The sequence below is a fragment of the Engystomops pustulosus genome, chromosome 9 (assembly GCF_040894005.1).
Source record: "Engystomops pustulosus chromosome 9, aEngPut4.maternal, whole genome shotgun sequence".
Lineage (NCBI taxonomy): Eukaryota > Metazoa > Chordata > Amphibia > Anura > Leptodactylidae > Engystomops > Engystomops pustulosus.
In genome coordinates, this window is record NC_092419.1 from 94,218,518 (window position 1) to 94,237,445 (window position 18,928).

The window sequence follows — 18,928 nt, forward strand, 5'->3', positions numbered from 1 at the left end:
ACTTGATGAGGATGCAAAAGCTAATAATGTGGTAGAGTGAGCGGTAATAACTCTTCTCCTGATATTTGCCAATTCTTATTCCCCAGAAATGTTCTTTGAATTTTATACTTTTATTCGTGACTATTATTTGCATCCAGAATACATGTTCTTTTTTTGATGCGATGCAAAACAGTTTTTACTTGACTTTTTTTTTTTTTAAATTGCTCTTTTCTTTTATATCTATTGTACTAGACTGATCTTCATCTGAATGCGATTTACTACAATTCTGCATTTTAAGTATTAAAGAAAAATTTGCATGTAGACTTTAGACTCTCTTGAACTGCTCACAATGAGGTAATCCATAAATAGTAATGTGCCGGCGCTGGAGAGGCCCATAACATGTTTCTTACAATAATTTACCTTCGTTCCTGGCCACAGGACCCAAGCAGCGTTCCATCATCAATGATTAAGATGAAGACAGCGACTTAACCTGAGGCATCTGGTGACATTTGGAAGTGATGCATTTGTGCATCACTGGCCAACAAACCACTGGGCAGTCATCGCTGTTCCTACTCTTGTACGGCCAAGCCAGACATGTTTCCACTGAATAAACAAAGGGTTTAAAGGCAGAAAATCTGCTATTTTATCGAATCCTTCTGTTATTGAGTGTCCGGAAAAATAGACAATCAAGGTCTGTGGTGAACCCTGGGAAGGTAAATGATGGCCAATACGATTCTGAGGCAAGTGATGCTGCCTGTATATGGCCTCAATAACAGAGACTATATATAAAACTACTGTACAGTATTGTTATTTAAGTACGGTTTGGCTATGAAGTGGGCCACCTAAAAATGTCAAATTAAACAACTAAAAATATAACAAAATGGTTCATTTAGCCAAATTTAGATTATAATTAATTGGGGCCCTGCTCACACGCGTTTACATCTATGATGAGGAAAATGAATAGTGCACAGAAAAACATTGCATTATATATCTCAAGGAAAAATACCACTTTCAGGCTCTTTTTCTTCTCTTTGTTTGGAACCAATTGGACTGTAAGTTGCCCCACCACCCCCAGAAATATCAAATAAAGTCAATAATATAAGGATGGGGCAAACGGGATTCTGCAGGTAATTGTAAGTTTTCTATCATACCCAAAAGTTTCATACATTAATACTAATCAGTAGAACTGTAGAATTCTCTCCATTCTGGCTCTGAGGGAGAGAAAGAGATAGGGAATGAGAGGTAGAGTCTTTACAAGGGGAGTTCTAAAAAAGTTAATGGAAATATACTGTCTGATTGAAACCTTATAAAGCAGCGTCACTGAATGAATCATCTGCACCCTGCTGCAGGATCTGGTCTTGTAATCATTGTTTGGGATATTCCCCTTTCCCCCCCCCCAAAAAAAAATGTATATAAAGTATGCTAATGAGCTGGAAGTGTTCACAGGGGCGTGTTATTGTCTGTGTAAGCGGAGATTGGAGGGGCTCTGGTGACGAAGCACTTGGAGCTCATTAGCAAAATTTTAAAACATCTATTTTAGGAAAAAGGTGAAGTCATATTATGGACAGACAAAGAGTCACTCCTAATTTACAGGCATAAAAACTTAAAAATAATCCAAAAGTATAGTTACATTTTAAAGGGGTTGTCTGGATTGCTGTACATGAGCTGTATAAACCACTGCAGCTCAAGGGATGCATAGTGAACCTCAGAGGCATTCCTCTCCAATTAAAAGCTATGCTTCTAGGTGTCAAAGTGCCACCATTTTCATGTGAAGGCTTTTCTTAAAAAAAAAAGTCAATTAATACAGTATGTTGATCCCTGAAAACCCCTTTAAGATAGGTTGGACGTATTAGAACATTTGCCATCTGTTCCCCCTAGAAAGGCTTTACATGTACAGAATAACCTACAGAATTCCCTTCACTCACGTCTCAATCAAATTTAAAGAGTCTTGCGTCAATAAAAGTAATATCCTGCCCGCTGGGGTTGAGGAGTGAAACTGGTAATGGACTGTGTCCGCGATAAGATCTGATACCTTAATCTGCCATTGTCTAGACATTTTGAGATCTCTACTGAAAGATATGTCCATCTCCTGGAGACATTCTGTAACGTGTTGAATATTCTCGTCACAAAAAACTGTCTTTTCCAGAGATACATTGCAACATTTATGTTCTGTGTTGACGGGAGTATGCTCGAAAACTCTAGCCTATAAACCTGCATATAAAACAAGTCTAAAAAGAACATAAAAAAGTGGTAAAATAGCTAAAGAAATCCCCTTTATTTACATACTGCAGAAGATCCTTCATTAGAGTTTGTAATCCAGATCTTGTCTCCTCTGCTAGGATCTAGATGACCCTTGTTTTGTTCTTGAAACCTACCCTCCGTGGCCACTGAGAATTAGCAGTGGAGTAAAAAGAAATACATTTTTGGGATATTATTCTGTATATCATATTGATCTGAATACTTATGCTACACCATCATAACCTCCTTATACGAAAGGTTTAACATTTCTTCTTTTGATTTTAATTATAAAAATTGAATTGTATAAATATGTGAAACCTTGGAAGACTTCTAATCACACTTTTTCCAAGGCCACTCATGTCCTGTCTTTAGGACCTATTTATAGACAGACATCTGGCAACCCCACCCAGAAGTTCTGCTACTTCCCAGACCTGTAATGTTAGGTCCATCCACTTACTGTAAAATCACTTGCTGTAAAACCAATGATTTCTGATGAGAGGAGACCTTTTCTTCTTCTACCTGGCTGCCACGTCAGCATCTTCCAGCCACAACTCCAACCTGCAGATATAGCAACACAAAACATATTAAATTCCTTGCTCCATCATTATCTCCTCCCCCTTATTCTCAAAAGCTTAATATGGTTTCTGTTGTTCCACTAGAGATCATTATTATGTCCACACCGTAACCAATAAAGTAACATTCCTTTCACAGTAATCAATAGTCACATTGCCTCCGAATAGTAGCCAATAGTCACAGTGCCCCCACACAGTAGCCAATAGTCACATTGCCTCCACACAGTAGCCAATAGTCACATTGCCCCCACACAGAAGCTGTGGTGCAGGGGACGCGTGGAAACCTCAACTTTGATGCATCATCACATGTCGCTGTAAACAGTACATCTGATGAAAGGAGAGCCGCAGAGCATGGCAGGGTGGTTACGATTTTAACATCCGGCTCAATCGAGATGAACCGGTCGGATCCCACTCTTGACTGTAATCCCAACAATTGTACACGAAGAAACACACCTCAAAACGAAGGCTGGTGGCGGCACTACCTGTGTCTGTTAATCACCTACAGTCAGTCCAACTATATGGTTCTTGAGATCCACATTTTAGTAAGTAAGCATGTTTTTCAGGTGGTGCTCAGTCCTAGGAATACACAGTTCATTCACAATAAAGGAAGAAGAGAACTTTATTGAAGACCGGGGAGTGCCGTCCATTTTCTTGTTTGTGGTGGATTGTAATCCCAACAATCTTCTCATAATATAATATCTAGATAAAAGGACATCTATCACCAAGGTCAAGGATTGTAGACCAAGCACACAGATATGCAGGTGTGTTCCCCTTCTGACAGGATCCACTGTTCTTTTAGACTCTTATGCCCTTGTTTTAAAAAAAATGGATTTCAACATTATGCAAATGAGCTTGGGGCTCCAGGTTTAATTAACACTTATAGAGCCTGGAGCCCCTCAGGTGCATTTGCATAATTTTAAAGGCTTCCTTTAAAAAAATTAATGAAAAAAAACACAGGACAAAATAAGCTAAAATAAGAGAAATCCTGCTTGGGGTGGGAGGGGGCACACCAGTATGTCAGTGTGCTTGGTTTTCAAGCCTTGATCCTGGTGGTAGATTTTCTTTAATTTCTTTGCTATCCTCTACTGATATTACATGGCTAACAGATTAGTGTATATATACATTTTTTTCTCTGACCTCCCAACTTGCTTGGATGTAGACAGATTTTTGAAAGAGTGCCTTGTCATTGCCTGGTTATCCGTCTAGAAAGTAACAACTAGCTGTTCTAACAGCATCTCAACCTTCCCATTGTGACTTACCTGCCTCACAATAGTGAATGTAGAAAGCACAGTAGCAATAATAATAATAGCAGTTATGCCATTCACAGACTAAGGGCAAGGCATTGCCATTTCTTTTTTAATCGTAGACCATTTAAAGGGAACCTGTCACCACAAAACCACACTATAAACCCCTAACAGTACTATGCCTATAATTGTATTTTCATGGTTCCTCTGTATATTCTATACATTTCAGCTTTGTCCGAAAAAAACTTATTCAGCCTGGGTTCTCTCATCAATGCAGTCAAGGAGGCGGGAGAACAGTCCCGTTCTCTCTCGCCCCCTCACAACCGCAAACCCACACCTTCACATGTCCCCTGTTCATATTACAGCTCCCGTGTTTGAAAACTCTGTGCATGCGTATGTGTATGTCTGAGCGTGGCCCTCTCGCTCTAGCACATACCCAGCACAAATAGATACAGGAAGAGCTGACCCCGAGTCATTAACCTTGCACCCACGCTGCAGTCTCTTTTCACTTGGTAACGAGTCGTGGTAGACTCCGAAACATGTTGTGTTCCAAAGATACCAAATAAAACAAGTTTTTACTGCCAATCCCATGACTCTTCGGAATACCTGTGTACGCCAACTCTGACAGCCCTTCCTGTATCTATCCAAGCCTAATCCAGAGCGATGTGGCAACTGTGTCTTGATGCCACCTGTCTAAAGGCAGAACCTGAAGCCACCCATATCAACACCAAACAACCAGAATAGAGTTGTGCCTATTTGGTCTTTCCTTGTCCACTTATCAATACATACCCAGCAAACGCTACTTGCGCGGTGCAGCTCTGAATAGATCTGGGGACAAGCCACAAGGCTCCTCGAGCCACACTGCGCTTTGACATAAACAGGGGGCAGTGCCAAGGGACGTGTGGAGGGGTAGGCTTACCAAGCACAGGGCTGTGAGGAGTAGTGAGAGCGCTTGACTGGTCTCCCACCTCCTTGACTGTATCGATGAGAGAAACCAAGCTGAATATAAGTGTTTTTAGGGATAAAACTGTAATGTATAGAACTCAGAAAAGGAATCATGAAAATACAATTACAGTCATCTTGGGGTTCTGTTGGTGGTTTATGAAGTGGTTCTGTGGTGCCAGGTTCCCTTAAAATGTTCTACATGGAGTAACCTCTCTTGAATAGGCAAGTAATACAATTGGTGTATTCTCTTTCCTTGCCACTTTTCTGTCTGCTGGTTTGGCTTATGGTCAGAGTCCTAACTTGGTAGCGTATTAAGTCATGTGTCAGCACCGAAGACATGGCATCAAGAGGAATGGCCCCGTGTCTGGGTGTCAGTCTGAGTGCCAGTGATTCATTGAGTGAGATCATCGGTGGAAGAGCTCTGCATTAGTCCAGACTGTATATTAGAATAAGTAACAAGCCGGGCGTCAGATGGAGAACGCCAAGAGATTCTGCATCAATCTCTTTAGGAAGAGTTTGACACCTTGTTCTAGGTAGAAACGACAAAGTGCTTTAGGAAATCTATCTGTCACCAGCGTCTGTAAGCAGGATTACAGGGTTATGCATTATTGCAATAAATGCTGGAAATAAGTGATGCAAAATAAGGAGCGTTCTATATAATAACCTAATGTCTGAGCCGTTTACAAATTGTTGTCCTTCAGCTGCACATTTTCTGCCCCAATGCATCACTTGTAATGTAAATTTTTATGAAGGACACTTGCCACCACTGATAGATCGCTGACCCATCTGGGACTTATCACCTTAACTCTTCATAGTAATGGTGAAGAAAAGAGCGAGAGGGCACTTTATTATGGCTTGGGCTTTGGATATCATCACCAAAATAACGTAACTTTTATTTAAAAGGGTTCACCTTGTGTTCCGCATTCATGACATATCCACAAGAAATAGGTTGGTGGTCTGACTGTGTGCTCTGCATTCATGTTAAAGGAGTTTGCCCATGAAAGAAAATTCTCAAATTTCAATCTCCTAGTGATGTTTACACAATAAAGATAATTTTTAACCTCTTAATTTGCAAATTTACTCAGTTTTACTGCGGTCTTAAATCCCATCACTCCCTAGGCTTGTCAGGGTAAAATTTGAGAGTGTTAACGGGGACTATCTAGGCAGACACATTATGAACCCTCTAGTGCTGCGAGTTATAGTGTGCTGACAATGTGCTTACATTATCAGGGTCCAGGTTTATATACACTTTCATTTAGTTTCTGAACATTCACTAGTATCTGACACAAAGAAAGAGATTAGACAGATCAGGGATGAAAGATCTATGAGATGCATATAACACATGAAATTCTCAGCTCTGCCATCTCAGCCATAACATACACTGTCAGCCCTGCTGTGCTCCCCCCCCCCCCTCCCCTGGATAAAGACATTATCTGTCAGTAGTTTGTAGATTCAAGCTCCCCACGTGATGGCAGTAATGTGGGTGTGAGAGCTTGTTTTGGAATGCAAGGGTTGGGGCTGGAAGCAGAGAAGCTCAGTGCAGCATCAGACAGGAGAACAAAATGTCTTTCTGGTTTAGGGTCAGATCCCGGGGTAACCGAAATTGTGTACACTAGGACTGATAGAGACCATTTGGAAATTGTAAACCTTTTATATCCTCATCAGATAAAAATTCAGGTAAGTATATCCTAGAGCCCACTACTATACTCCAGACACTGAAGTCTTACTTTTAATATAACTTCTAGGTAGAGGGCAGGGCTGCTATGGAGCCCTTGGGTAGAAGAAGCCTAAGCATGGTACTTTTGGTACCAGGAATTAAAGGGTTTTTACCAAGTTGGATTGATATTCTGCATCTACAGGATAGATATAACAATCTGATTGTGTCCGACTTCAGAACAGCCATGTGGAGAACGTGTCTGGAACTCCCTAATCGATGGCCAATCTGATGTAGATGTCCTAAGTACAGCTTATCGTGATCACTAACCTGGTAAGACCCCCTTTATATAGACAGATGGCTCTTTAAATCAAGAATGACTACTCAGTAATCATGTATTTGCCTAAAAATATATTGGCATTTAATATGAATAAATAAAATCTAGATGGAGGATAAATCACAACATTTCACTGTCACAATAATTTGAGATGCACGGAAAGAGTTGGGCCATTAACATTTGCATTGACTACATAAAGTTTTAGCTTTGCCTTTAAATTTAAGCACCCAACATATTGTATGCAAAAACCACAGAATAATATAACCTCGCACATCAATTCTCTTGCATCCCCACATCTTTATTCTTAAATATATATATTTATAATTTTCATCTTTTTATGCCTTCAATTGTTAAGACACCCCCTCACTCACTCCCCCAACGTCCCCAACATCCGGGCTGTCACCGTGCTGCCGGCTTTATGATAGTCAGGATAGCCTGTCTCTGCTCTCTCCGCATTCATAGACATAAAAATTTTATTTCCCATATGTCTGGCCAGTTACACAGGAGATAAAACCTCCGTAAATTTCAGCATTATCACCAGGAAGTTAGTTCAGGGGGTTTTATTGGCTAGCAGCCGCTTCTTGGCATTGACGCAAGTCCAAGTGGTGATGTGATTTACAGGGCGATGAAATGGCTCTGTTCTCATCACTGAAGAGGATCAAGACTACACTTGGTGCTGATATGGGAGAAGATTTGGATTCCCCTAACATAATCTAAGGAGAACCTCTTATGTCCAGCTGGGAGCCCAGCTCAAAATTTCAATAATATAAATACCAGATAGAATGGTGACTTATTATCATCTTAATGGTTATGGCTTTCAGTCCGCGGTTGGCTCCGTAAACTGTAGACATTAAAATATCCTTTCCTAAAAGTAATATAAACTTAATTACAAGCAATGATGTAAATGTTATAATAAATGCACCATGTGGAATAAGCTCCTTTCTTCGCCTTTATTTCAAGCCCAGTTATCATTACTACAGAACTTCGGCCAACCCATTCCACACAAAAAACACAGTGATACAATGTTGGTACACAGGCGCATAACTACCCTGTTTCCCCTAAAATAGGACATCCCCGAAAATAAGACCTAGTAGAATTTTTTTCTAGCTTACAAATACAAGGCCTCCCCTGAAAATAAGACCTAGCTGCAGCGATTGCCGCTGCTGCCCCCATGTTGTACATTAGTATTAGTAGATCATTTAGATACCACAAGAGGTTGTGACATGCGGAAAGAAATCATGGGTATAATATCTGACTGTTGTGCTGCAAATGTGATACAAGCAGCTACCAGGATAAGAAGTGCTGACAAGAAGGGGATCATTTAAGAAAAGTGCTATTGCTAAACATGAGAGACTGGGGCCAATGATTCCAATAGAAATGGAGTCACAAGAATTTCTGCATGAAATAAGTTTGGAGAGTTATAAGGACGTTAGAGAAGTTAATTTTTTTGTCCAACAATAAATGTGAATTATTTTTTTATGGAAATATAAGAAAGCCCCTGGAAATAAGACCAAGTGCCTGTTTAGGAGCAAAAATTGATATAAGACGATGTCTTATTTTCGGGGAAACAGGGTAGTTACCATGGGGCCCTATAGCAAAACTTGGAATTGGATCCCCACAATTTCAGCAGAAAATTTCAAAGGCTTAAATAATGGTAGAAAGCGATGTCACAGTACAGGGATAACATACACAGTGATGTCACAGTACAGGGATAATACACACAGTGATGTCACAGTATAGGGATAACATACACAGTGATGTCACAGTACAGGGATAATACACACAGTGATGTCACAGTACAGGGATAACATACACAGTGATGTCACAGTACAGGGATAACATACACAGTGATGTCACAGTACAGGGATAATACACACAGTGATGTCACAGTACAGGGATAACATACACAGTGATGTCACAGTACAGGGATAATACACACTGATGTCACAGTACAGGGATAATACACAGTGATGTCACAGTACAGAGATAATACACACAGCGATGTCACAGTACAGGGATAACATACACAGTGAGGTCACAGTACAGGGATAACATACACAGTGATGTCACAGTACAGGGATAACATACACAGTGATGTCACAGTACAGAGATAATACACACAGCGATGACACAGTACAGGGATAATACACACAGTGATGTCACAGTACAGGGATAATACACACAGTGATGTCACAGTACAGGGATAATACACACAGTGATGTCACAGTACAGGGATAATACACACAGGGATGTCACAGTACAGGGATAATACACACAGTGATGTCACAGTACAGGGATAATACACACAGTGATGTCACAGTACAGGGATAATACACACAGTGATGTCACAGTACAGGGAGAATGCACGCAGTGATGTCACAGTACAGGGAGAATACACACAGTGATGTCACAGTACAGGGATAATACACACAGTGATGTCACAGTACAGGGATAATACACACAGTGATGTCACAGTACAGGGATAATACACACAGTGATGTCACAGTACAGGGATAATACACACAGTGATGTCACAGTACAGGGATAATACACACAGGGATGTCACAGTACAGGGATAATACACACAGTGATGTCACAGTACAGGGATAATACACACAGGGATGTCACAGTACAGGGATAATACACACAGTGATGTCACAGTACAGAGATAATACACAGTGATGTCACAGTACAGGGATAATACACACAGTGATGTCACAGTACAGGGAGAATGCACGCAGTGATGTCACAGTACAGGGAGAATACACACAGGGATGTACTAACAGGCACACGGCAGAAATCATATACACTCTGATATCATAGTTTAGGAATAGTGCAATAAATAAATAGATGTGATATATACCTTCATAGAAAATGTACAGCCTGTCTGTCCTCTGTGTACACGAGCCTAAAGATAACCTATGGCAGTGGTTAGAAAACCAATGCAGTATTTATTTTTCATTCTTTTAGTATGAAAAATTCAGCAAGTATTGTCTTATTGAGTTGTTTATTTTTATCTTAAATTCTTTTGAATCACGTGTAATTTTGTATACTTAGGCTACATGCATACAAACGTATGGCCCGCCCCGCACACTGGAGAGTAGGAGGGATGACCCCTCCCCTCTCCATAGAAATGCACGGCATACGGCCGAGCAAGCGGAGCAAGATAGGACATGTCCTATCTTTTCCCCGTGTACGGAGCCGCACGTGTGCTGTATGCCCATTGCTGTTTATGGGGGCCGTACATACCGTCCCATAACTCCATGTGAATGAACCCTTATGCCTCTTGCCCCATTTTCTCCTGACGGCTGGGCTTTGGATTACCATAATAAAAGTCACCACACTATATACACAAGGCAGTGTCTCATTGACACTGAAAATAACACTGCATAAGCTGGAAGGTTGGCAGGCACAGTACTCCTTCAGGTCCAGAACTATATATAACTGCATGAACAGTTCTACTGCAGAATTCTTGCAGCTCTGCACTTCCACACTGCGCCCCTACAGATACCACAATGACTTTCAGTAAAGTGTCTCCTGGATAATAGGTGTCCCAAACTATGCCCTCCCCACTATACAACTGACATGTAATACATACATATCCCCCATAAAAACAATGCTGTGCCCCCTGCATATATCAAAGTTTACATCATGTCCCCTCAATATATTACAATATATACTATGGCCCAGAATAAATAATACTGCACTGCTAATTTTTTATACGTTGTGCACACAATTAATTACATGACAGATTTTTCCAACAATTAATTATTTTATATATAGATCCATCCAATTAATTATTTCACCCATATGATATGCCTTTAATTATTTTTAGAGTGTCACTACTTGTTTATGTTATGTTTTATATAATGATCTCCTTCATTTTCTTCTCAATTATTTCATGCATACTGTCCTATTATATAATATATATATATATATATTATTTACATATATAATCCCTATATTATACATTTAAATAACATTTGGCAAATTTTATATATAGTGCATATAGAACACATTGGGGTCGTTTACTAAGGGCCCGATTCGCGTTTACCCGACGTGTTACCCGAATATTTCCGATTGGCGCCGATTTCCCCTGAATTGCCCCGGGATTTTGGCGCACGCGATCGGTGCCGGCATGCACGCGACGGAAATCGGGGGGCGTGGCTGAACGAAAACCCGATGGGTTCGGAAAAAAACGCCGCATTTAAAAAAAAAAAAAAAAAAATCTGTTGCGGAGCTTGCACTTAACTTTACTCTATTTTAAACACTGGGTCTCCACAATCCATACCGTGTGCCACCCCATCCACAATCCATACTGTGTGCCACCACATCCACAATCCATACCGTGCGCCACCCAAAATCCATACTGTTCCCCCCACTATCCACAACCCATGCCTCTCATCCCTTTTCCACTGTGGCCAGAAAAAAAAATGTAAATAAATAAAATATAATATATATATTTTATATAGATAGTTGCTGCGGCCCATACTGAAGGGTACATGAAAACACATCCAGGGTTATAGAGACACATACAGGGGAAACCTCTTTTGTCAATTGCATCTGCAACTTAAAGACGCAGAAGCTATTGAAGGCTTGAGCTACAGTTATGGTACTTGAATGGCAATGAGCCTCCGATGGGGCAAGAGGATGCCCCTATCATAGCGCAGGTGGTGGAGCCTGGATTCAATCCGTCACACAATTACAATTTAGAAAATAATATATCAAGCAGGCACTAACACGGTGTATGAGTAATGTTAATTAGAATGAGTAAATAAAGATATATAGTTAAATAAAAATGTAGAATAGGACTGTTCAGACTCCTGACAGTATATCATGGTTTCTTAGATTTTGTAGAGGATAAAGAGAGAACAATATTAACCCTATTATCCCAGTAGGCACAGAGGGTTTAGTCTTTAGTTGCCTTTGTGATGCTTTACTGAAGCATTATGAGATTGATAAACAGCACAGTGATCGAAAATTGAACAGTGATGAAGATGTTATATCATGTACACCGAAAGGGATAAGAGGTGGAAGCCATTTTTATTTTATTTTTCAGTATTGCTTCTTGAAATTACTTGGGAACAAACATTACAGCATGTTGAACCTCTCTCTCTTTCAAAGATATTCCGAATAAACATTGATCATTCAATGAATCTAAGTGAATATCCATTGCTGCTACAATTGGAAAGGTCAGTTGACCCAAGTTTAACTTGTCTGGCCATCTTTACAATGTTCTTTAAATGCAATTATTGTGGGTGCCCAGTGGAACCATTGAGCACTTAGTCAATGAAACAGTTAAATGAGTGTTCCGTCACCTCCATTGCTCCAAGGACTATTTAGCAGGATAGGATGTTTGAAGAATTTACCAGAAAATTAATGGGAAAGATTGCCGTCTTTGTAATTTTGTACGTTTGCTTTTTTTTTCTAACCTTCTCCCTGTGAACCGGTTTCTAATGAGCAAAAACAAAGCACATCCAATTAATAAGGACCAAAGCATTTATTTCCTAGGCCTAATTAACAACAGGAGAGTGTCCTTGTTGTGCTGTTGATGTCATAAAGCATCACAGAACTGTAATGGGCCTCTATGCACTCACGTTCGCCACCAGTTTAGGAATGTAAAATGTGGTAAAAATATTTAATGAAGTGAGGAGGAGGGCATGGAGATGGCACGGTAGGAAACGTTTACGAGTTTTACTGCCTGCCTGAAGATTGTAGGAATCCTTATTAGCAATGATTTCAGCTGATTTCAACTTTTTTTTATATTTCTTACTTTTCCTGACTAAGCTTTTTAACTTTGGATTAATGTATATATTATACTATATATTTGACAAGGATTGAGCATGATGCCCAGCACGTTCTTTAAAAATTCACCTACTGCATCTAACAAAATGGTCTACAAGTTTGAGTAATTCGTACCAAAAATCCTAAGCTTGTTTTGGTTGTACATTGCCTAGTTTAACATTTTTAGCTTGATGTTAAATGCATGGTGAGTGGTGATGACCGAACCGCAATGTCCGACTTCAACCAGAAGTTCAGGTTCGGCTCACTGCCAGCACCAATAGTGTGTGTTACCGTTGTTGGTGAAGACAAATGAGCGGCCTCGAACACTTAGTTTGGGTTTGGAGTTAGAGAACTTCCTGTTTTCGACCCAAATATTTGCAAGATTGGCTGTATGGCTGGCAATCTGTCCAGGTGACATGGGACACACCCAAATTGAAAGTACGTAGCCCATCATCTCTAGTGGTCAGCATCCAAAAGGTCCCCTATAAGCGGCCCAAATTCTATCCAGTAGTTCGTGCCAAAGCTATAGATATAAACAAAGTGGGTTCTGACAAATTGTCCTCTGCCACAGCAAATACCAGTGTTATAAATGGTACACGGATGGTGGGGGGCCTCTTCATAGATTTTGCTAAGAGGCCTGAGGGATCAAAAGTAATACCTATTCTCCCAGCAATGTTATAAGTGCTTTACATTAAATTCAACCTTTTTGGGGAATAGAGCTGTTTAGGGGGGGAATAGCCCAATTTTTATAAACCAGAGAGTAGAGCCAATGCAAATAGTGAGCCCCCTGTATAAAATTCTGTAGCCCATCGCCCTCATGCAAGTGTATAATGATAAACTCGCTCTGTGGTATGTTTGCAGGATTTACCGTATCTAACCTAGAAATCGCTGAATTGAACGGACACTCTCAGGATATGTAACATTGGACAGTAACCGCTTAACTTTAATAGATTTGGACCCAGATTTCACCGGTGTAATGTGTCCATTTCATTGTTCAGCCTGTACATTTCATTGTATATTCCATAACAAATATTTCATGATATATGTACCCAGTCTGCCAAATAATTACAACCTGATGCCAGACGGTAAGTTACATAGTCACATCAAATTACTCTGCCTACTCTTTTACTTTGGCTACAGTGATAGGCATGGATAGATCAGTACAGGAATATTCTATTTAGTAGCTGTAGAGTTACTTTTTAGCTTTGGCAAAGACCGAGTTAACTACAAAGTAATATCCACCACTGTGGGCCTATTCTGAAATTTGTTCAGCGCTGGAGCGGCTGCAAATTCCACATGGCCCCTCCATGAAAAAAAATCCTTTAAGAGCCTAATTGCCGGTTTAGGTAGAAATAAAAACTTAATGAGAAAAACAATCTGGTTAGAGGAATTGGCATCACCCGTCCCTCTCCGATTAGCTACACTCGTCCATATGCGCCTGTCTGAAGTGGCCCTGAGAGGCTCGTCCCTAATACCCTTTCGCTTCTTTTCCTTCCGCTCCTAACCACGGCCTGACTCGTTGTTCAGGGAAGGGAGGGAACCCATTTTGGCAGCTTCAACCCTCCCGTGCCAGATTCTTTTCCCCCTTCTCCCCCCTTCTCCATCCTCACTAAATATTTTATGCGAATCAAAATTGAATTCTTTTGCTTACTCGGAGCAATTTGCCCTGTAAGTTGTGTGTCTGCATAAGGAATTACAGCATTTGCCTGTTTGTTTATAATTTAATTTTTTATGTTATGGCTGGCGGTAGGAAAGCTAGAACACCTGTGAGTTTTGTAAGGTCCCATTTCTTTCACAGCTGCTCCTTTTCAAAACACCTCGCCGGCGTAATAATTTCATAAAATTTCATGATTTACCATCTGCTCCATCAGGCTCTGAGCACAGGCAATAAGCATTTGCATGGCAGCGTGCCCAGGAAGGTACAATAACTGTATATTTTAACTTAATGGCTTTTTGGGGCATGCAAATTTTTCCTAGCGAGCAGATTGCGGCGCGCAACAATTCTAAGGGTAGCCCATGCAAGCGCAACAACTCCATGCAAAGAAACCCCCCCCACCACCACATCCCTTCCTCGTCTCCCCCCCCCAAAAGCCACTTCCACAAAGGTCACACGTGCTACAACCTAAATATCATATTCCGTGCGCAAACGACAAGGTAGGAGGTGCGCCGGGGTTATTTTCCTTTTAGCGTTTGATGTCTGCGCATTTGGGTAATTAAAATGATTACTACAACAATTAAAGCAAGTAATTAGAAACTAATTACACCAGCATTTTTTGTGATTACAGGAGCAGATGAAAATAGTGTTCAAAATTAAATTCATTGCATATTCATGGATTGAAATTAAATACTGCTGGGTGGATGCGATAATAGAAAAGGAAGCCGGGATCAGCAGCATTGTGGGAATCAGAATGCAGTCTGTTGCTAATGCTCTAAACAGACATTCGGTTAAATCAGTGATAATCTTTTAATGGCTTTAAAAGGAGCTAATATTTGGAAAGGAGTCAAAACCGCTGAGGGTTAGTGTTTTTTCTGCGCTCCCTCTGCAATAATATATACCAGCTGTAACACAATGGAAAACATTTAATCATTATCTACTCAAATGGAGGTGCACAAGCCGACGTCCTTATGCGTTTTTTGTTGCTTCATGCACGACGATAAATTAAATTAAAGAATCTTAGAAGATGATGTCCCCCCCCCCCCCCGGCCTTATCCGACCCCCCACCACTCCTATTGTACCCAAGAAACCCTCCTTATTCTTGCCATGACCATTTAATGAGATTCCGTAAGATTAAATAGATTTTCTGTTTAACTCCGCGTTGCAGAGATAGCGTGTCAAGTGTGAATGGCTATTAACATTTAAATATTTCACAGAACAAAAAAAGGCAGAATATGAATTTTTCATTGTTGCCTCACTCGCGTTTTTTTTTTTTTTTCGCCCCCTTTTCTTTTTTCCTCTCTCTCTCTCGCTCTCCCTTCTTCTCCTCTCTCGGCAAGACCTAATGAAACTAAAGTAATTAGGGAGATACGAGATGTGCACTCTCACTGAAGTGCAATTAAATTGAGCGGAGAGACGTTATTTATATCTGGCTGGTCAGTGCTCTGCTGCTATGTTCTCAGCCTGCTTGAGTCATAGATTATTACAAGAGATTAATAATGTAAATTTCACTGAGTCTGCTGCACTTGAAAGCCTGGCCTTCATAAATTGATAAGTCTGCAATCCATCAAGCAGCTCCATCCAGCCCTGTCTCTTCTCATTTCTCATCAGTTTTTTACCCCCCACCCCCAGAACTCCCCCTTCCTTCCACTCCATTCAGCCCCTGCTCTCCGCATGTCAGAACAGGTTCCCTTTTGCAGGAAATACCCAATGTATTTTGACTGCTTTATAAAGGTTTTCAGGTTTTTGGAAGCGTATAGGATTTTTTTTTTTTTTACGGTTTCTGGCAAGGAGATGGTAACCACAGGATCAATCCATGTCAATGTTTTGCGGGTTGTAGGTCAGGAGGTGAAGTAGATGCTCTTTATTCCAATAGTTACACCACGGAAACATTACATTTGTGGCTTAGCATTAACCAGCTAATGAAAATGATTATCTGTTTTCCCTCTTTATGAAATTGTGAGATATTCCCTTTAAGAATTCTGTGTAGGGTGATGACATGGCCGACGTATGGCTTGATCCATATAGAGTAGATAGCGCTAAAAGTAAGCGATGGGGGCTTAAAGGGATTATAAAGCAAATCACCCTATACTATGAGCTCCCTTAAATTGACATTAACCTGTGAATAGCCAACTAAAAGTGAATATACATTTTAATTATTGAATATTGTATATGCAATATATTTGGTTGTCTTAGGCCACACAAAAGATTTTGAAGGTGGCCTAAGAATTAAGTTACAAGTTAGCAAATCGCCCTTTATGTTAAAGTTGGCTATTTATAACGTGTGTCAGAGGATTCGGCAAGTTTCCAAAGGAACGGACAACAGATCCAATCTGTGGGGGCGACCACTGACTCTCCACCGAGGGCACACGTTTGGAAATTAAATCTGAACACACCCAATCCTTTAGTTGTTGTGGAGACAAATCACCAACAGAGGTGTCGGCCTCCAACCTGCTTCCCAATTAGAACATATTTATGTAAGGCCATAAAGTATTTAATAAAGTATATACTCAAGTATAAGCCGACCCAAGTATAAGCCGAGGCCCCTAATTTTACCACAAAAACCTGGGAAACCCTATAAGCCGAGGGTGGGAAATGCATTGGTCACAGCCTACCCATTATATAGCATGCTGGACCCTGCCCCCAGTATATAGCCATATAGCCGAGTTTGGGTTTTCAGCATATTTTTGGGTACTGAAAAACTAGGCTTATACTCGAGTATATATTCACGCATGGGGGCAGGTTTATTAGGTAATTTACCAACATACTGCTATTACTAGTTCTCTTCGACTTTCTTGAAATGTAAAATAAAGCTCATCGTTTGAGAAAGATCTTTGACCAATTTCAGGAACGGCAGCTGATAAGATAAAAGAAGAGAAAGAAGGAGAAATCGGATTGTTATTGTAGTTTCCCTCTAAAATCCTCTTAACAGGATGAATCATGGTCCGGAGAAGAGGCTACTATGATAATCAAGCTCTGTCCACACCTACTTGATTCAGGTCTTCAGTCCTCAATGTTGACCTTTGTGCTGGGCGATGGCCTGGGTGCCCAAAGAGAGGGCTCCGAGTGCCACCTTTAGCACCCGTGCCATAGGTTCGCCACCACTGCCCTAGTGGGATGCACGGAACAAAAAAATAAATTAAAAAAATCACCGAAAATTCTGGCTTAGTTAAATCCATTAGGGTTTGGGATATGGTCTGGTAAAGAGGCAGTCTCATTGTTAAGCCAAGTAATTGATAGGTTAATAAAACTAAAGATAAAATAAATAAATTCATTGTTGATTTCAAGGTTGGGTCCACTTTTGCAATAAGTTCATTGCTTCAAACAGTAAAAAAATATTGTAATGTGTCTCCATGGTAACAGACTACAATTAAACACTGTGTGATCCTGAAGACATATACCATTTCTAACTTCCTCTTCTACTAAAGCATTTTTTTCTTCATTTTGTAGGAGGGCACATTAATGGACATCATGATTATCCTTGGTTAGAGCAGAATGTATTTGTACAGTATATATTGCTGGCATATGATAATAGTGGAACCATCCAAACCACATATATGGTTAATGTTAAGAAACGGTGACAATAGACATGATGTTTCCGGAAGGGGTAGCATCAAGAATTACTGCGACCCATGAGTAATATTCGCTTGATTACATGTATCAAGAACTCCTTAAATAGGTAGCTACTTAAGGAATATAAAGTACATCAGGTCTGATAAAGCAATAAATTTTATCTGGGATAATATTTAGAGCCATACTAGAACTGACACCAAGACCATAGAGACTTGGCTTAATCAAAATCAAGTTATGCTCTAGTGCATGAAACTGGACCTGGAGACCGGCTGTATTTTATATTGTTGTTCCTCGATCACGTCCAAATAATAAAACCTAGAAAAGGTAATGATGACCTTCCATGCTGGGAGTGTTAATCCATTATTCCAATCATTTGCTTATGCATTAAAGCAGACATTGCTGTATAAGATTTATAAGGCAGACTTTACACCAACTAGTTTTCTCACAGGCCCTACACTTCAGCATCAAATCTACAGGCAGCATGTTATAGAGCAGGAGGAGCTGAACAGATTGTGCAATGGCCCCCTCTTACACATTTGCCACAATCTACTGCCTATAACTAGTAATGCAGCTGTAATGTTATCTGCCTGGGAGGATTTGATTTTGACCAATTGTTTTAAACGTTGTCAATCTTGTTCTGCCCCAAGGTTCCTAATTGGTGGATGCCTGGAATGCCACCTAGAGTGGAAGTTAACATATACTCCCTCTGGCAGTTGTTCCAGAGAGCTCTTTAGAGTTCCTTCAGAGAGGTCACATGTCAAGAGTTGCTGTGTTCTCCCTGAGGGCAATCTCCCTACATCAGGCCTGCATGACTTTACCGATACAAACCCTGCCCTAACCTTGCTGCCCAACCGGCCACTACCTTCTCCAGCCCCAAGTTCCTGAATCTGGGCTGTGAGCTTCCTATAGCACTCACCGGCCACTTTATTAGGTACACCATGCTAGTAA

The 18,928-nt window shown here is 40.5% G+C and overlaps 1 long non-coding RNA gene across 1 annotated transcript in view; it reads right to left on the reverse strand.

The window, feature by feature from the left end:
• The window catches only part of LOC140076964 (uncharacterized), a 195,530-nt gene that overhangs the window by 151,563 nt on the left and 25,039 nt on the right, over nucleotides 1-18,928 (reverse strand). The window contains exon 2 of the long non-coding RNA XR_011849681.1: nucleotides 2,675-2,775. This is a non-coding gene — a long non-coding RNA (uncharacterized lncRNA). The remainder of the gene's footprint in view (nucleotides 1-2,674; nucleotides 2,776-18,928) is intronic.